Below are 17,191 nucleotides of genomic sequence, written 5' to 3'. Positions count from 1 at the left end.
TTTCAGAGGTATTTTGAAGAGTTGAATCAATTTTACCCAGCATCAGCCATATCCTCTCCAGGTTCACCTCCGGAGTTATTTCGGGACCCTCAGACACAGGGACTTCTCTTTCTCGGCTTCTTTCTTGTGGCAAGGGGTCTCCGCGCGCTGGCTCCTTAATCTCCTCCATGGGATCTCGGACGCCTGCTCCCTCTACCATCACAGAAGCCGGACACGGAGGGCAACTTGATTCCGGAGGCGGGGATAATGATGTTTCAAGGCCCAATAGGGGATCCGCTCCACCGGATACCCCTGAAGCAGGCAGCCCCGTCTCTAATCTTTGAGACGAACGCGAAAGGAAGGGCTCGATGCTGCCTTGAAGTGGGGAGGAAGAAGCTGCGGGTCGCGGAGGAAGCCTCACCGCTCCTTTCCGCTTTGTATGCGGCATTTTGCAGTTGGGGAATCTGTCTCACTCGTGCAGCAGGGAGCTCCCTTCCCAGACGCGGTCACAGATCCGCCATCTTGGAAACGCCCCCCGGAACGACTTTCCTATGAGGAAAGGCTAAAACAGCTAGGGCTCTTCAGCTTGGAGAAGAGGCGGCTGTGGGGAGATATGATAAAGGTCTATAAAATAATGAGTGGAATGGAACGGGTAGTCGTAAATTGCTTGTTTACTGTTTCCAAAAATACAAGGACTAGGGGGCAAGCAATGAAGTTATAAAGTAGTAAATTTAAAATGAATCGGAGAAAATATTTCTTCACTCAATGTGTAATTAAACTCTGCAATTCATTGCCATAGAATGTAGTATTAGTTAGTTTAGTGGGGTTTAAAAAGGTTTGGATAGCTTCCTAAAAGAAAAGTCCATAAGACATTATTAAAATGGACTTGGGGAAAATCCACTGCTTATTTCTAGGATAAGCAACATAACATGTATTGTACTGTTTTGGGATCTTACCAGGTACTTGTGACCTGGATTGGCCACTGTTTGAAACAGGATGTTGGGCTTGATGGATCTTCAGTCTGTCCCAATATGACAATATTTATGTACCTATGCTGTTTATGCTGGACATCTCCAGCACATAGACTTCCATCTCACATTTTTTCGAACAGAAAATCATGACAGATACATTGAAACTTTCCGCTCAGTGTGTGGCGGTGGCTAAGAAAGCAAATAGAATGTTAGATATTATTAGGAAAGGAATGGAAAATAAAAATGAGGACATTATAATGCCTTTGTATCTCTCCATGGTGCGACAGCACCTTGAATACTGTGTGCAGTTCTGGTCACCGCATCTCAAAAAAGATGTAGTGGAATTAGAAAAGGTTCAGAGAAGGGCAATGAAAATGATAAGAGATGGGATGACTTCTCTATGAGGAAATGCTAAAGCAGCTAGGGCTCTACAACTTGGAGAAATGACGGCTGAGGGGAGATATTATAGAGGTTTATAAAATAATCAGTGGAGTGGAACGGGTAGACATGAATCACTTGTTCACTCTTTCCAAAATTACTAGGACTAGGGGGCATGCAATGAAGCTACAAAGTGGTAAATTGTAAAAAACCAGAGAAAATATTTCTTCACTCAATGTGTAATTAAACTCTGGAATTCATTGCTAGAGAATGTGGTAAAAGCAGTTAGCTTAGTGGGGTTTAAAAATGTTTGAATAGCTTCCTAAAAGAAAAGTCCATAAGCCATTATTAAGATGGACTTGAGGACAATCCACTGCTTATTTCTAGGATAAGCAGCATTAAATGCATTGTGCTGTTTAGTAGTGCTATAGAAATGATAAGTAGTAATAGTAGGTGGGATCTTGCCAGATACTTGTGACCTGGATTGGTCACTGTTGGAAACAGGATGCTGGGCTTGATGGACTTCCGATCTGCCCACTATGTCAAAACTTATGTACTTAATTGGATAGGACTACAAATCTTTGTCATACTGTATTTCTCTATGATAGGCTCTTCCTAAGCATATGTCCCAGTTCCCTGTGTCTTATGGAGGAAAAGGGAATGGAACTTATATACCGCCTTTCTGTGGGTTTTCCAACTACATTCAAAGCGGTTTACATATTATACACAGGTACTTATTTGTACCTGGGACAATGGAGGGTTAAGTGACTTGCCCAGAGTCACAAGGAGCTGCAGCAGGAGTTGAACCCAGTTCCCCTGGATCAGAGTCTGTGCACTAACCACTAGGCTACTCCTCCACTCTGGGACTCTCCCTACTGGCTAGCTTGATTCTCTTTCTGGGTAGTTAGCCCCCCCCCCGGGGTCCCGTCCGGAGTTGCCAGGGTTGCGGTCTTCCTGCAACACTGGGCGGCTTCTCTTGCAGCAGTTGCGGCAAAATTTTGGCGGCTGCGGGGGTGCGGGTTTGGGCTCTTCTCTGTGGCCGCTGTGTGCTTTTTTTTCCGGGGCTTCTATTGGTCCAATTTGGTCCAATAGAAGCTTTTCAGGGGCGTGTCGACGTCAGGGACGGGGTTAACGACGTCAGGGGTGACGCGGGAGGCGGGGTTTGTGACGCGAGAGGCGGGGTTTGTGATGCGGAAGGCGGGGTTTGTGGCACGGGAGGCGGGGTTTCTGATGTGAGAGGCGGGGTTTGTGATGTGGGAGGCGGGGTTTGATTTTGGGTGTTTTTTGGGCGGGTTTTAGGCTGATTTTGGGTTGGGAAAATTTTTCCCATCTGGCAACCTTGGTCCCGTCTTCTCTCTCCGAGCAGGGGGAATCTGTCTGCAGCATGCAAAGCACAGTACCTTGCTGCATGAGCCTTTCAAAACCTTTGTATTATCAGCACATTTTCAATAGTTTAAAAGTATTTATAACATCTACGCTCTCAGCTTGGTGCTGAGATCTCCTGACTCCATTTGCACACAGAGTGAGCTGGTTGAGAACAGACTCTTCCATCTGCTGGGCAGAAACTTATGTTCACTACTTCAAAACTGTAAGTCATTTCCTTTGTTTGATTTTGCATTAAAGAAGATTTTGGTTCAAGAGTTCTGAGTCTTCACTGTGATGTTTAGTACTCAGGTTTAACTGACAGTCAAGCTTAGTATTTACTAGCAGCACTTTTGCAAGGACTATAACAAAGTGAGAATGGAGGGAACAGAGATGTCCATAGGTAATTGCAAATGCATTAAGCTAGTCTCATACAAAGACTTAACTTATGGCTAGTTTTGTTGACCTTTATTTATTTATTTTGTGCCAGAGAGACACTCTGGCCTGAATAAGTAGCACTAATGTTGACACCCTTCAAGAAGAGTGTAAACTGTGTCCGTTGCCAGTGAAAGGAGTTGTGAACAGCCTCTATTTGTCTGTCTCTCTGCTTTCTTAAGTGTTTCTGCCTTCTGAATAAGACAGATATAGGCAGTGAAGCACAGGATCACAGTGTCCTCGTCAAATTGGAGGAAGTGAGAATCTATAGTAATTTATTTTGTGCCCTTTCTCCATTTGTGGCAAAATAGCTTTGTGTTACAGCACTGATTGCTTAAGACTTCCAAGTTATTCTTTATCCTGAAGAGCCACTACAATCAGAATAGGACTGTCTTCAACAGCAGCGAAGGGGCTCGAATTTTCCCATCTAATATGATATCAGGAAGCCTACTGATACAGATTTTTTATCTTTATAAACGCTGGTTCCATCAGAAAACAAGCAGAAACATGCATATCTGTCTTTTCGTTTCTATCAGCCACTCTGTTTTCTGGGCTTTGCTTACGTTTTCAGAAACTCTAAGCAGTTTGCAGTTCGTTAACAGGATATCCATTAACTTAAAATCTTGCTTGAATTTAAAAAGTGTTTGTGTGTATGTGCACATATGTTAGTTGTCGCGTCTTACGCGCCTACCTGCTCTTCTCTCGCTGCAGGGGGCGGGAGTCAGTGGCCACGGCGCGGGAGGATGGCCGACCGGCCCCTGCAGGGGGACCAGCGCCGCCGCGGGACAGGCGGTCCAGGTCGGGATCGGCGGCCGGCGACGACGACCGCCGGTCTCTCGGGAAGGAGAGCCGGGATGAGGCCTGCGCCGCCCAAAATGGCGGCGCAGGAGCGCGGGGCCGATGTCCTCTTCGCCCCAGAGTCAGAGGGCTCTGGAGCTCCACCTCCCTGCACCAGATTGGAGGACCAGGGGAAGTCTCCGCCTGGGAGTTCAGGAAGAGCCTATCCGAAGGGGCCCTGCCGACTCCCAGGGCCGGATTGGAGAGACTCGCCGTCGGAGGCGGGAAGGCGCGATATTTAACTCTGGGGCTGGCGGACATCGGCGCTTCCGGTTCTGTTTCCGAAGCAGGCACAGTGGTTTCGTGTTGCGCCGTGTTAGCCGCTACCCAGAGACTGTGCTGATATTCCCACGGATTGCTAGCCGCCCTTGCTAGCCGCCATCCAGAGACTGTGTTGATATTAACCACGGACTGCTAGCCGCCCTTGCTAGCCGCTATCCAGAGACTGTGTTGATATTAACCACGGATTGCTAGCCGCCCTTGCTAGCCGCTATCCAGAGACTGTGTTGATATTAACCACAGATTGCTAGCCGCCATCCAGAGACTGTGTTGATATTAACCACGGATTGTTAGCCGCCCTTGCTAGCCGTTGTCCAGAGACTGTGTTGATATTAACCACGGACTGCTAGCCGCCCTTGCTAGCTGCTATCCAGAGACCGTGTTGATTACCCACGGATCGCTAGCCGCCCTGGCTAGCCGCCATCCAGAGACTGTGCTGATATTAAACACGGACTGCTAGCCGCCCTGGCTAGCCGCTATCCAGAGACAGTATTGATACTACCCAGGGATTGCTAGCTGCCCTTGCTAGCCGTCAATCCATAGACTGTGTTTGCTGACTGCCAGCCAGGCCAGCCATCAACCCCGCGGTTCCAGCAGTCCTGCTGGCCGCCTGCAGCTGGGGGCTCAACCCTTGGTGAACGGCGGCCGCCGCGGGTGAAGATTTGGGGTTGCACAGCTGTCCTCTGAGGTCTTTCGGGGCCTTAGGGAACCTAAGGGCTCACCAATAAAAGAGACAAGACATTAGTGGAGCATAAATGCACAATGGATATAGTCCTTTACTGAAATGAGGGGAGTCAATAGTTTCATATCTGTTTCCAAAACAGGCCTCCACTGGCTGAATACTGTCCTGATATTCAGTGTCAGGCTGTATCAAGCACCACACTGAATATCTGGCACTTGGCGACTGCCAGGGTTACCCAGGTACTGGCGGTATTTAGGGGTGATACCAGGATAGTTACCCAGTCAGTTTAGCACAGATGTTTTAATGTCCTAAACTAACTAGATTGTTTGAGCATTGCCACAGAATATCAGCGGTATCTGGGTATCTTCCAGCTCTGCGCTAACTCCACCCCCAACTGTCCTGGCACTAACCAGATAGTGCTGCAGTGGTCTACCTTGATTTTTGGTGGCATTAGCCAATTATGTACCTTTGAAAACCCAGATATGACCCAGACAGCATTACTTAATTGGGTGGGAGCCTCTCCTGCCTGGATAACTAGAATATCAGGCTTTATGTATTTTTTTTGTTGTTTTGTGTGTGTGTGTGTGTGTTTTAAATAAATGCATTTGTATTTCTTGAGGGGGTAATCTTTAACAATTCTATAGCAGAGATCTCCCTTTCTTAAAATGCAGGCCAGCAGGTACTATGGCCACTTTAGTACCCATGGACAGCACCTGCAAAGTCTATGCCATAAACTTAAAATAAAATCCCACATATTGTCTGCAGGCTCTACCCCTCCCTCCCCCACTCCCAGCCCCAGCGTAGACATTTTTATTTTGGAGGAGGAGTGGACTCAACTTTTATCAAACACTTTGGTTGCAAAAAGAAGACTCTGAAGGGTCTTTTTTAATTGTTAAAGGAAGGCATCCTTCGTGTGCAAAGGAAGACATCCTTCATGTGCTTCTGTTGCTAACTGAAAAAAAACCTTTGGCATGCAATCATCCACATATGGCACCAGGGTTAAGTGAAATAAACTGAGAAAATGTACGGTTTGAAAAGCATGTTGTTTAGTTCCTTTTTGGCATATTTATTACATTTAGTTTTTCTAAAATATGTGAGAATTTACATGATGTGCACCCTGGGCTGATAGGAGTTCTGGCAGGTCTCAGCATTGCAGAGAGTTACCTTATCTGTGGCAACAGATTGGATAATTATTCTAATCTTGGATCTGGTTTATAACACTATGGTCTTTATTTTTAGAGCAGGGATTCTCAACTCAGTCCTCAGGACACATCAAGACACTCTGGTTTTGAAGATATCTACAATGAATATGCATGAGACAGATTTGTATGCACTGCCTCCATTTGTCTGCAAATCCAACTCATATATATTCATTGTAGGAAATCCTGAAAATCTGACTAGCTTGGTGTGTTCCAAGGATTGGGTTGAGAACCCCTGCTTTAGAGCAGAGGCCTAGCTACGGGGGGCCTTGGGGGGGGGGGTCCAGATCCCCTCTCCAGTTGAGTGCACGGGCTTTCTGCCCATGATTCTCTGGCATCCCCATGCCCTTTGGCATGGCCTGATATCTCTCTCCCCCCACTGGTCTGATATCTATTCCTGTTTTTCCCTTCACTCCACCATTTTGTGGTTCCACATCCCTTTCCCTTCTCTTCCTGCCCCTCAACGCTGTAGTCCTCTGACCTTCTGACAGCATGTCAACTCAAGGCAGCTCCACCTCCTGCCAACCCTGGAAGTCTTCCTTCTGCACAGCTTCCTGTTCCCGTGTATCCGGGACTATGCAGAGGGAAAGCTTCCGAGGCCAGCAGGTGATGAGGCTATCTTGATCGGCAGTGTTGCTGGAAGGTTGGAAGGCTGCAGTGCCAGGGAGTGGGGAGAGAAGGGGAAGATGCCAGACCGTGGGCAGGTGGAGAGAAGGGAGACAGATAATAGGCTGCAGGGTGGGGGAGAGAGAGAAGATGAACCTGAAGAGGGGAAAGGGAAGAGAGAGAGAGAGAGATGGATGATGTACCCACAGTGGGGGGAGGCAAAGGAAGGGAAGAAAAAATAAATGCCAGATTGTGAGGAATGGGGGTGGAGTGGGAAGGGAAGAAAGTTCAAATAAGGGAATGGAGAAAGGTGCCAAACCCACAGAAGGAGAGAGAGAGATGGAGGGAGAGAGATGATGGACCCGGGAGGGGAGAGAGAGAGATGCTGTGATGGGGGAGGGAGTGAGGAGAGGGGAAAGAGCAAGAGACTGGATGAAGAGAGATGTTGGACCCACAGAGGAGGAGGAGGAGGAGGAGAGAGAGAGAGAGAGAAGAGAACAGTCAGGAGACCTTGAAAAGAGAAGAAGAAGGAAGGGACTTGGGGGGAGGGAAAAAAGGTAAAAAGTGGATGGGGAGGGAAGAAGGAGAACAGAATAGACGATGGATGGGCTTGGGGGATTGAGAAAGATGGGGAACAGTAAAAGATGGATGGGACTTGAGGGGAAGAAGGGCAACAGTAGAAGATGGTAGATGGGACTTGGAGGGAGGAAGGGCAACAGTAGAAGATGGATGGGATTTGGGGGAAGAAGGAGAGCAGAGTAGAAGATGGATGGCACTAGGGGGTGGGGGGGAGAAGGGGAACAGTAGAAGATGGATGGGACTGGAGGAGAAAGAACAGAACAGATGACTGGAAGCTTGGTGAATTAGTGGGAGAGTGTTGTGGAGCAGGGAAATTTGGATGGGAGCAAAAGTGGGAATTTTGAGGTTATAGAGAGCACTTGGCAATTATTAGTTACGAGTGGGGGCATGTTGATGGAATGGGAAAAATGAGTGAGGTGTGAAATGGGACTAAGAGAGAGGGGATGAAGTGTGGGAAAAGATTGCGACAGTGTGTGAGTGACCTGGAAGAATGGAGAAAGGATGAGAGGCATTGAAAAGAGATGAGGGTGCTGGGGAGGGATATGAGAGAAGGGGGATAAGTCTGTGAAGGGGTTGAGTGAGGGCATAAATGTGGCTAAAGAGATAGTGAAATGGAGGCAATAGAAGATGGGGTACAGGGTAAGAGAGGAATGGTCTTGGAGGCAAGAGAAGGAAGGAGACAGGGGTGGGGTGGAGCTGGGGCTGGTGAGAGGATGAGAGGCAATGAAGAATAGGTGAGGGCTGAGAGGATGAGTACAGAGGATGGAAATTGGGGACTAGGGAGTGAGTGAGAGATGGGAAGTAGCAGACTGCGAAGGGAAAGAGATAGAGGGGACAATGGAAGTACTGGGAAGGGAATGAGAGGGAAATTGGAAAACCAGTTGGTAAATGAGACAGGAACAGGAGAGTAATCACTTGAGGTGAGAAAAAGGGAGAAAGAAGTTAAAATATAAATGGGCAGATATAAACGCAGAGAATAGAAGTGAAAAGAAACTACTACTTAGCATTTCTATAGCGCTGCCAGGCCCCCCACATAAAAGATCAGAGCCAGATAGATAATAGTGGAGGAGTGGCCTAGTGGTTAGGGTGGTGGACTTTGGTCCTGAGGAACTGAGTTCGATTCCCGGCACAGGCAACTCCTTGTGACTCTGGGCAAGTCACTTAACCCTCCATTGCCCGCCGCATTGAGCCTGCCAAGAGTGGGAAAGCGCGGGGTACAAATGTAACAAAAAAATAAATAAATAAATAAATAGAGAAGGAAAGGAAGAAGTCAAAAAGAGAGAGAATTAGAAAAGCATTTAGAAGACTGACACAAGGAAAGTAGAAAAGAGACTGGGACCAGACCAATTAGAAAACTAAAATGCCCACACAACAAAAGGGGAGAAAAGGGAATATAGTGTGTGTGTGTGTGGGGGGGGGGGGGGGGGGGTAATTGGACAGAATGGAGATGCTGAATTGGGATGGGGGGGTAAGAGAGGGGAAATACTGGAATGGGATGGGGAAGATGCTGGCTTGGTGGAGGGGGAAAGAGAGATGATGCTAGATTAAGTAGGGAGAAACAAGGGATATTGGAGGATGCTGGATATGAGGTGAATAGGAAGACGGGGGAGATGCTGGGCATGGGGGAGTAAGAAAAGAATGGGGGTTCTGTTCATTGGATTGGGATGAGAACAGAGAGGGGATATGCTGGGCATGGGAGGTGTAGGGAGATGAGGGAGATGCTGACATGGAAGGGGAGAGGGACATGGAGGGATGCATCCCTCTGTGCTGGATACAAGGGGGTGACAGAGAAAGATGCTGGATGGAGGTGAGGGAAAGACGATATACTGGATGGAGGGGGGCGAAAGAAACAGAGAAGATACTGGACAGAGGAGTGAAAATAGAGAGAGGGAGGGTACTGTACAGAAGAGATGAAAGAGAAGGTGCTGGAAGAAAACTGGGGAAGAATGGGATGAAGAATAGGAGGGCTGGAGTGATGGAGATGAAAAGCTGTACGTAGATGGGGTTAAAAAATTAAGGTTGAAGACTAAATAGTAAGAATGAATGAAGTCTGAGCAGATAGAGAGGCAGAAAAATAAATGAAGGAAAGCTAAAAGGAAAAGATCAAAGTCAGAGATGGATATATGAGAGGGAGTGAAGAAGACATGAAGGGAGAGATAAAGTGGCAGATGGACTGGAGATCTTGTAAAGAAAGTTAAGAAAAGACAGGGGAAAGCAGAAACTGGAGACTATGACAAAACATGATTGGAAAAAAACAAAACAACCAGACAACAAAGGTAGAAAATTTTTTATTCTTAATTCAGTGAATGGAAAAGTCAAATTTATGGTAAATTCACACTGCTTTCTTTATATTTTTCAGAGTGAAGGGTGCTGTTTCTATTTCTCTTTCTCTAGTGTTGCACTACCTGTGGAGTGTGGCTTCTTGGGTTTTAAATTTTACGTTTGTCTATGTATTCATATTTTAACTTTGTGCTCACTTACTCTGTACCTAGCAAGGGTCTATTTGTGTTCAGTGTATGTGGTCAAGGCCAGATACTCTGTTTGCATGGAGTTTCTGCTTAAGCTTCTGTAATAATTCAGCTTGTTCAGTTTCCCAGTAGGCAGTTTGATGTCTTAGGTCTGACTGCAATATTTAGTGTGTTGCACTATCCTAGGTAGGGTCCTTGTTGTGTTACTTCTGTTATGGTAAAGTAGGTTAGCTGTATAGGTTCTGAGTGATTTTTGTAGGCTTATTATGACAAGTACTTCACAATATGCTTGGGACTGGAGAGAGTCTATGCTTTTACTGAGAGTACACCAAAATCAACTTTTTTTTAAATGGTGAATTCATAGAGAAATGTTCTTTTTCAGCTTTGCATCAATTTGTAGATGTATGGGGGTTTCCATGGATGCATAAAATATGTTTAAATTAACAGTTTGATAGTCAGTGTGCAGTGTTAAAGGGTTGGTATTTTTTATATTAGATTTCTTAGGCTACATATTTAAACTGCTACTTCAAAGGTATTTACCTGGTTTTTTTTTAATTAATACAGCTTAATAAGGTATTTGTTATAAAGCAGTTGAAGGATATGTACTGTACCATTATAGTAATTATTTTGCTGGATACCGTGATGTATTCTTGATTTCCAACAGGTTATGGCAAGGGACGTTCAGTCCTCGTTTTCTGCCAGCCATCTTCGAGACCTTAATTTTGCAGCAGTTTGTGTTTGACAGTTGAGCTTTCAGAGCAGAAGTGAACAAAGAGGGTACCAGCCGCTGTGCGAGAATGCAGTTCCTGCAGGTCATAGTCATGGGCCCACTCCACTTTGCCCCACCGCTGAATCTACAGAAAATAAAACAACACAACCAGATTTGTCAAGATACAGACTACCTGAAACAGGGCAATTGCACATCATGTTATAGAATACACTTACAGTTCTGCATGTAAATTCTTATTAATGCCAATTTGTGTCAAGTCACAATTAATCGGCACTAACTGGCTTGTTAAATAATTAAGTTGCACATGCAACTCCAGAATACGACTGGATTTGCACGCACAACTTAAGTCGCACTATATAGAATCTGGAGGAATACTCATATTTCAGTCAGCATGGGTCACGTATAATAACATGTCATCCGCAAACATACTGATATGGTATTATTTGTTTCCCACTTTTATTCCCTCTAAGTGGGTATTATTTCTAATTTTCACCACCAGTGGCTCTAAGGATAGCAGGAACAAAAGGGGTGATGGGGGGGGCATCCTTGCCTAGTTCCCCATATTAACTTGAAACTCCTAAAGACTAACTTGTTCGAAAAGGCATACTCAAACCACCCAACCTAAATGCCTTAACCACGCAAACAGAACAATATAAATGCTCGTATTGGACTTAACCTACTTTCCCCTTGACCCCCAATATGTCTGTCAATCATTATCTGTCACTACTTCACTTAGAGGGGCATAATCGAACAGAAACGCCTATCTCCATGGGCGTTTATCTCCGAGAACGGGTCCGTGAAGGGGCGGACCCAAGCGTATTTTCGAAAACATTAGACGTCCATGTTTTATTCGCCAAGTTGTGAGCTGGGCGTTTTTGCTTTTCAGCGATAATGGACAATGAAATCGCCCAGCTCACAAACGAATAAATCCAAGGCATTTGTTCGTGGGAGGGGCCAGGAGTCGTAGTGCACTGGTCCCCCTAACATGCCAGGACACCAACCAGGCACCCTAGGGGGCACTTTTACAAAAACAGAACAAAAGGTAAAAGAGCTCCCAGGTGCATAGCACCCTTCCCTTGTGTGTAGAGCCCCCCAAATCCCCCTCAAAACCCACTGCCCACAAGTCTACACCATTACTATAGCCCTAAGGAGTGAAGGGGGGCACCTACATGTGGGTACAGTGGGTTCGGGGGGGGGGGGTTGGACGACTAAGCATTAAGCAGCACAATTGTAACAGGTAGGGGGGGGGATGGGCCTGGGTCCACCTGCCTGAAGTCCACTGCACCCCCTAACAACTGCTCCAGGGACCTGCATACTGCTGCCAGGGAGGTGGGTATGACATTTGAGGGTCAAAATAAAAAGTTGTGAAACATCATTTTTGTGGTGGGAGGGGGTTTATGACCACTGGGGGAGTCAGGGGAGGTCATCCCCGATTCCCTCCAGTGGTCATCTGGTCATTTAGGGCACTTTTTGGGGCCTTATTCGTGTAAAAACAGGGTCCAGGAAAAGTGTCCTAAATTCTAGCTAAAAACGCATACTTTTTTTCCATTATCGCTGAAATGCGCCCATCTTTGTTCGGCAGATAACCACGCCCCAGTTCTGCCTTCGCCACACCTCTGACACGCCCCCATAAACTTTGTCCGCATCCGCGACGGAGTGCAGTTGAAAACGCCCAAAAATCGGCTTTCGATTATACCGCTTTATTCGTTTTTTGTGAGATAAACGTCCATCTCCCGATTTAGGTCGGAACTTGGGCGTTTTTCTCGTTCGATTATAAGCTGGTTAGTATTTGTTCATGCCGGTATTGGCGATTGCCACTACTGCACTATGTAAGCCACATTGAGCCTGCAAATAGGTGGGAAAATGTGGGATACAAATGCAACAAATAAATAAATATGTTGAGAAGCTGACCAGATTCAAGTCTACTATAATGGCAAAATTTAAGTTATGGGATAATGTGACTATATTTTAAAAAGTCATTATTTCTAAAATTCATTAAGTGTGTGGGGGGTTTATGTTGCTGGAGGACGGCTGTTGGACAGAATATTTACTTCGAAATCCATCAAGGCATTATTGAGGAATACACCAAGCACTACTCACACCTAACTGCCTAGTGCCCCCCTTTTAAGTCTTGCCTCCCCCCTCAAAAAAAAAATCAAGTCTGGCTATGCCATTGTTTTAGAGGCATCCCCATATGTAAATAGAAGCTTTTCTACATGCAGTTTGGCAGACATGTGTAAAAAACATTTCAGACAGAATCCTCGCCACATTTACTTTGTCAGGAAATTTGGTAGTGGTGATTAGAAGGAGTGGTTTGAGCAGTCCTGACATACTGTGGATTACCCATTTTACAAGAGAAATCCAGGCATGGGCATTTATACCTGCCCTCAGTAATGCATGAGTACCTGCTGTAAGGGACAGGTGCCAATGCTGAGGTCCAACCTTCTCCAGTCACCACTGCTGGGCTGTGGTCTTACCCTCAGTGCCTGTAAGGCATCTGATCCCCCGTCCCAACATATTCAGGCCCCTCCCCAGGTGCCTTCCCGATAAAAAGAAGACCCTCCACTCCCACCCAATCCCCCAGGCAATGATGGAACACTCCAGGCAAAACCTCACCTCACCCCACCCCTGATCCCTATTCCCAGATTATTTGGCAGCCTTATCTCTAGTGGTATTACTAAGATTACTGCTAGAGGACACAGTGTCCATTTTTTACCTTGGGGCAATAACAGAAGGAAACAGAATTGCTTCTGTTCCCACTAGACACCAGGGGCTCTGGTAAGTCCAAGGATGAGGATCCAAGGGGTTGAGAGTCTGCTGGGAGGGTTCATCATTGCCAAAGTGGATCAGGGGGAGATTGGATGTTTTGGGGGTGGTGTGCTGAAAAAAATCTTTGCAGAGGTTGGTGGGATTGCCTTGTGGAGGGGAGCTTTGAAGGCTGGTAGAGTTGATTATGGCAGATCAGTGTCTAGAGGGTTGATTTGGGTGGGGGGAGGAGAACATATCCTGCAGGATCGTGGCAATCTGGAGAGTGGGATCCAAAACAGTGGAGACAACAAGAAACACATGCAATGGCTTGCGTTTAGTACTAGTTCTTTATTAAAACAAAAAGGACCTGACACGTGTCTTGCTTCCTCCAGATAGACTGCGTCAGGGGTCCAAACAGTCTGATATGTGAATAGATTTGGATGTTGGGCCAGGAAACAAATATCAGAGGTACCCAGACCAAAAATTTAAAAGACAAAAACAAAATAAAAAACAGGACCACTACTCATAATCCAAGTTTGTAGCCTCTGATTGCAACAGCAGCTTCATACTGGAGAGTGGGAGCTGCAATTTCAAAATTGTGAGGGGTGTTGCACATTTGTTTGCCCCATGTGCAGCTTTTTGAAATCTCTCTACTCTTGCTGAATATGGGGTGCTATCAACATGCAGTTCTGCACCTATTTACAAGAGGCTGTATATAGTTAAACTTTTTGTAAAATATTATGGGAATTTTCCATATTCTAACCTGGATGTCTGAATTCTTCTTACTATGTCCTTTCTAAAATGGAACTCTGATGGGCTTGTGGCAATGATGGCTATGCTCCACTGAAGGCAATAATCAGAACAATTTATACAGGTAAAACTGTAAGCACTAAGTTCCCAGGAGGAGTTTTGTTTGAAATGGGCTTGCAGCCCTATGGGTACAAAACACTCAAAAAGACTCTACCCTCTGGAGATTTAGGGACATGTTTACTGACATGTGCTAAGCAGTTAACACAGATTTTAGCATGCACTAACCATAAGCGCAGGCCCACTCTTACAAATTTGAGCCATATTGAGCCTGCAAACATGTAGGAAAATGTGGGGTATAAATGTGATAAATAATAATAATAACTACCGTGTGCTAAAATAGTATTGGGCTCATTTTCGAAAGAGAAGGGCGCCCATCTTTCGACACAAATCGGGAGATGGGTGTCCTTCTCCCGGAGTCGCCCAAATCGGCATAATTGAAAGCCGATTTTGGATGCCATCCACTGCTTTCCGTCACGGGATGATCAAAGTTCCCAGGGGAGTGTCAGAAGTGTAGCGAAGGCGGGACTGGGGCGTGCTTAACTCATGGGTGTTCTCGGCCGATAATGGAAAAAAGAAGGGCATCCCTGTTGAACACTTGGCTGACTTTACTTGGTCCTTTTTTTTTTTTTACAAGCAAGCCACAAAAATGTGCCCTAAATGAACAGGTGACCACCGGAGGGATTTGAGGATGACCTCCCCATACTCCCCCAGTGGTCACTAACCCCCTCCCACCCTAAAAAAATGTTTTTTTAATATTTTTCCAGCCTCTATGCCAGCCTCCAATATCATACCCAGCTCCATGACAGCAGTATGCAGGTCACTGGAGCAGTTTTAGTGGGTACTGCAGTGCACTTCAAGCAGGCGGACCCAGGCCCATCCCCCCCTACCTGTTAAACTTGTGGTGGTAAATGTGAGCCCTCCAAAACCCACCACAAACCCACTGTACCCACATCTAGGTGCCTCCCTTCATCCCTAAGGGCTATGGTAGTGGTGTACAGTTGTGGGGAGTGGGTTTTGGGGGGCTCAGCACACAAGGTAAGGGAGCTATGCACCTTGGAGCTTTTTCTGAAGTCCACTGCAGTGCCCCTAGGGTTCCCGGTTGGTGTCCTGGCATGTGAGGGGGACCAGTGCACTACGAATGCTGGCTCCTCCCAAAACCAAAGGGCTTGGATTTGGTCGTTTCTGAGATGGGCGTCCTCGGTTTCCATTATCGCCGAAAATGGGGGACGACCATCTCTAAGGACAATCATCTCTAAGGTTGACCTAAATGTTGAGATTTGGGTGTCCCTGACCGTATTATCGAAATGAAAGATGGCCGCCCATCTTGTTTCAATAATACGGGTTTCCCCGCCCCTTTGTGGGGATGTCCTGCAAGGACGCCCTCAGAAAAACCTGGGCGCGCCGTGCGATTATGCCCTTTCACGAGTGGTAAATATTCCACGTTTAGTGCACGATGGTGTGAGGACTGGAAAAGTTATGCGCATTAAATGCACCTGTGTTAACTATACATCTGAAGAGGTGACATTAGGTGCAGCCTCACCAACCAGGCTTTTGACATTAATGTGCAGTAGGGAACTGTCTGTGCAGGAACTGCAGGAGTAATGCTGGACACACCCCCAACAGTGATCACCCTACCTTTGCACTTATTCTCCCAGATTCTATATATGGTGACTAAAGCTGTGTGCATAAATCAGCTCGCATACTGATTTGCGCATGCAACATAGTTGATTAATGAGCCAATCAGCGCCAGTATTTGGCTGCTAACAACCAATGATGTGCATTTAACTCCTATAGCGTGTAATTTCAAGGGGCATGTTTAGGGAGCATTTCAGGTGCGTTCTATGAGTAATGCGCATTTTTAGGTGTCGGCATTTACGTCTAGTTTTAGCAGATGTAAATGCAAGTGCCTTAAGTTGGCATGAATTAGACGCTATTCTATAAAGTACGGATACCCTTTGTAGAATACCACTTGACGCATAATTTGTTTCCACACCGATTTTTCGGCATGATTTACTGAATCTAGTCCATTGTGTGTCAATTTGACTTCTAATGCACAGTAAGTGCAAATGTCTACTTTAGCAAGCAGGCCCCTTAATTATTATCCTCCTTAGGTGGTGTTCTTAAAGTAGTTTAACATTCCAGGTATCATAGTTGTAGGTCAAAAACAATGGAAGTCTTGCAACAAAGAAAGACGGGGAAACTATAAAATGTTTACTTTTAGTGTCAGAACAAAGATCAACATTCCCAGTGAGAATGCAGTTTCTGCTTGTCAACAGACACTCAATAAGGCCAAAACAATCGGAGACGCATCTGTTGTGGACCCATAACAGTCCCAAGTTGAAAATGTCCAAAGGCACTGTCCAACATATACTGTATGTATTTGACCTATGACTGACAAGGACACACAACTGAGTAGGACCAAGGAAGTTCAGAGTCATTGTGGGGTGGGTCACTCCATCCCTGAAGGGTGGTCAGGCATTTGAGTACCGGCACCTTTTTTGCTAGACAAAATGCACTGAGTAGCACATACATTCAGACATGTACTCCTGAACATGTAAAACATTATTTTGCCTGCAGAAAAGCTTTATTAAGTATCCTCACGTTCTTCAACTGTCTGTCCAATACAGTTGCAAATTAAGAAGATTCCATTTTGCACATGTACATTTCCAAGGAAAGCTTGCTTACATTATATATATATATATATAATTTTCCAAACCTAGGTTCACTCGATTATACTGGTTGAACTAGCATACAAGCAATTACCAAAAACAACCATTACATTAATTATCAATCTTTATTCATATAACACATTAATTAATTCACATTATTATTCAATACACAATACACAATTTTAAAATCCACTCACATCAACCCATTCATTCCATCATTCATCCACAATCATATTCTATTACAAAACATACTCTATTAAAATCATTCCACAATTACACCATCAAAACCGTCATCAACACTGCTACAATCTCCTTATTCCATGCTTTTGCTCCTTTTCTAACTCTATTCGTCAGGAATAATATCTTACATCAGAGCAAAAGCATGGAATAAGGAGATTGTAGCAGTGTTGATGACGGTTTTGATGGTGTAATTGTGGAATGATTTTAATAGAGTATGTT

The sequence above is a fragment of the Microcaecilia unicolor genome, chromosome 8 (assembly GCF_901765095.1).
Source record: "Microcaecilia unicolor chromosome 8, aMicUni1.1, whole genome shotgun sequence".
Taxonomy (NCBI): Eukaryota; Metazoa; Chordata; class Amphibia; order Gymnophiona; family Siphonopidae; genus Microcaecilia; species Microcaecilia unicolor.
This window is presented reverse-complemented; position numbering follows the sequence as displayed.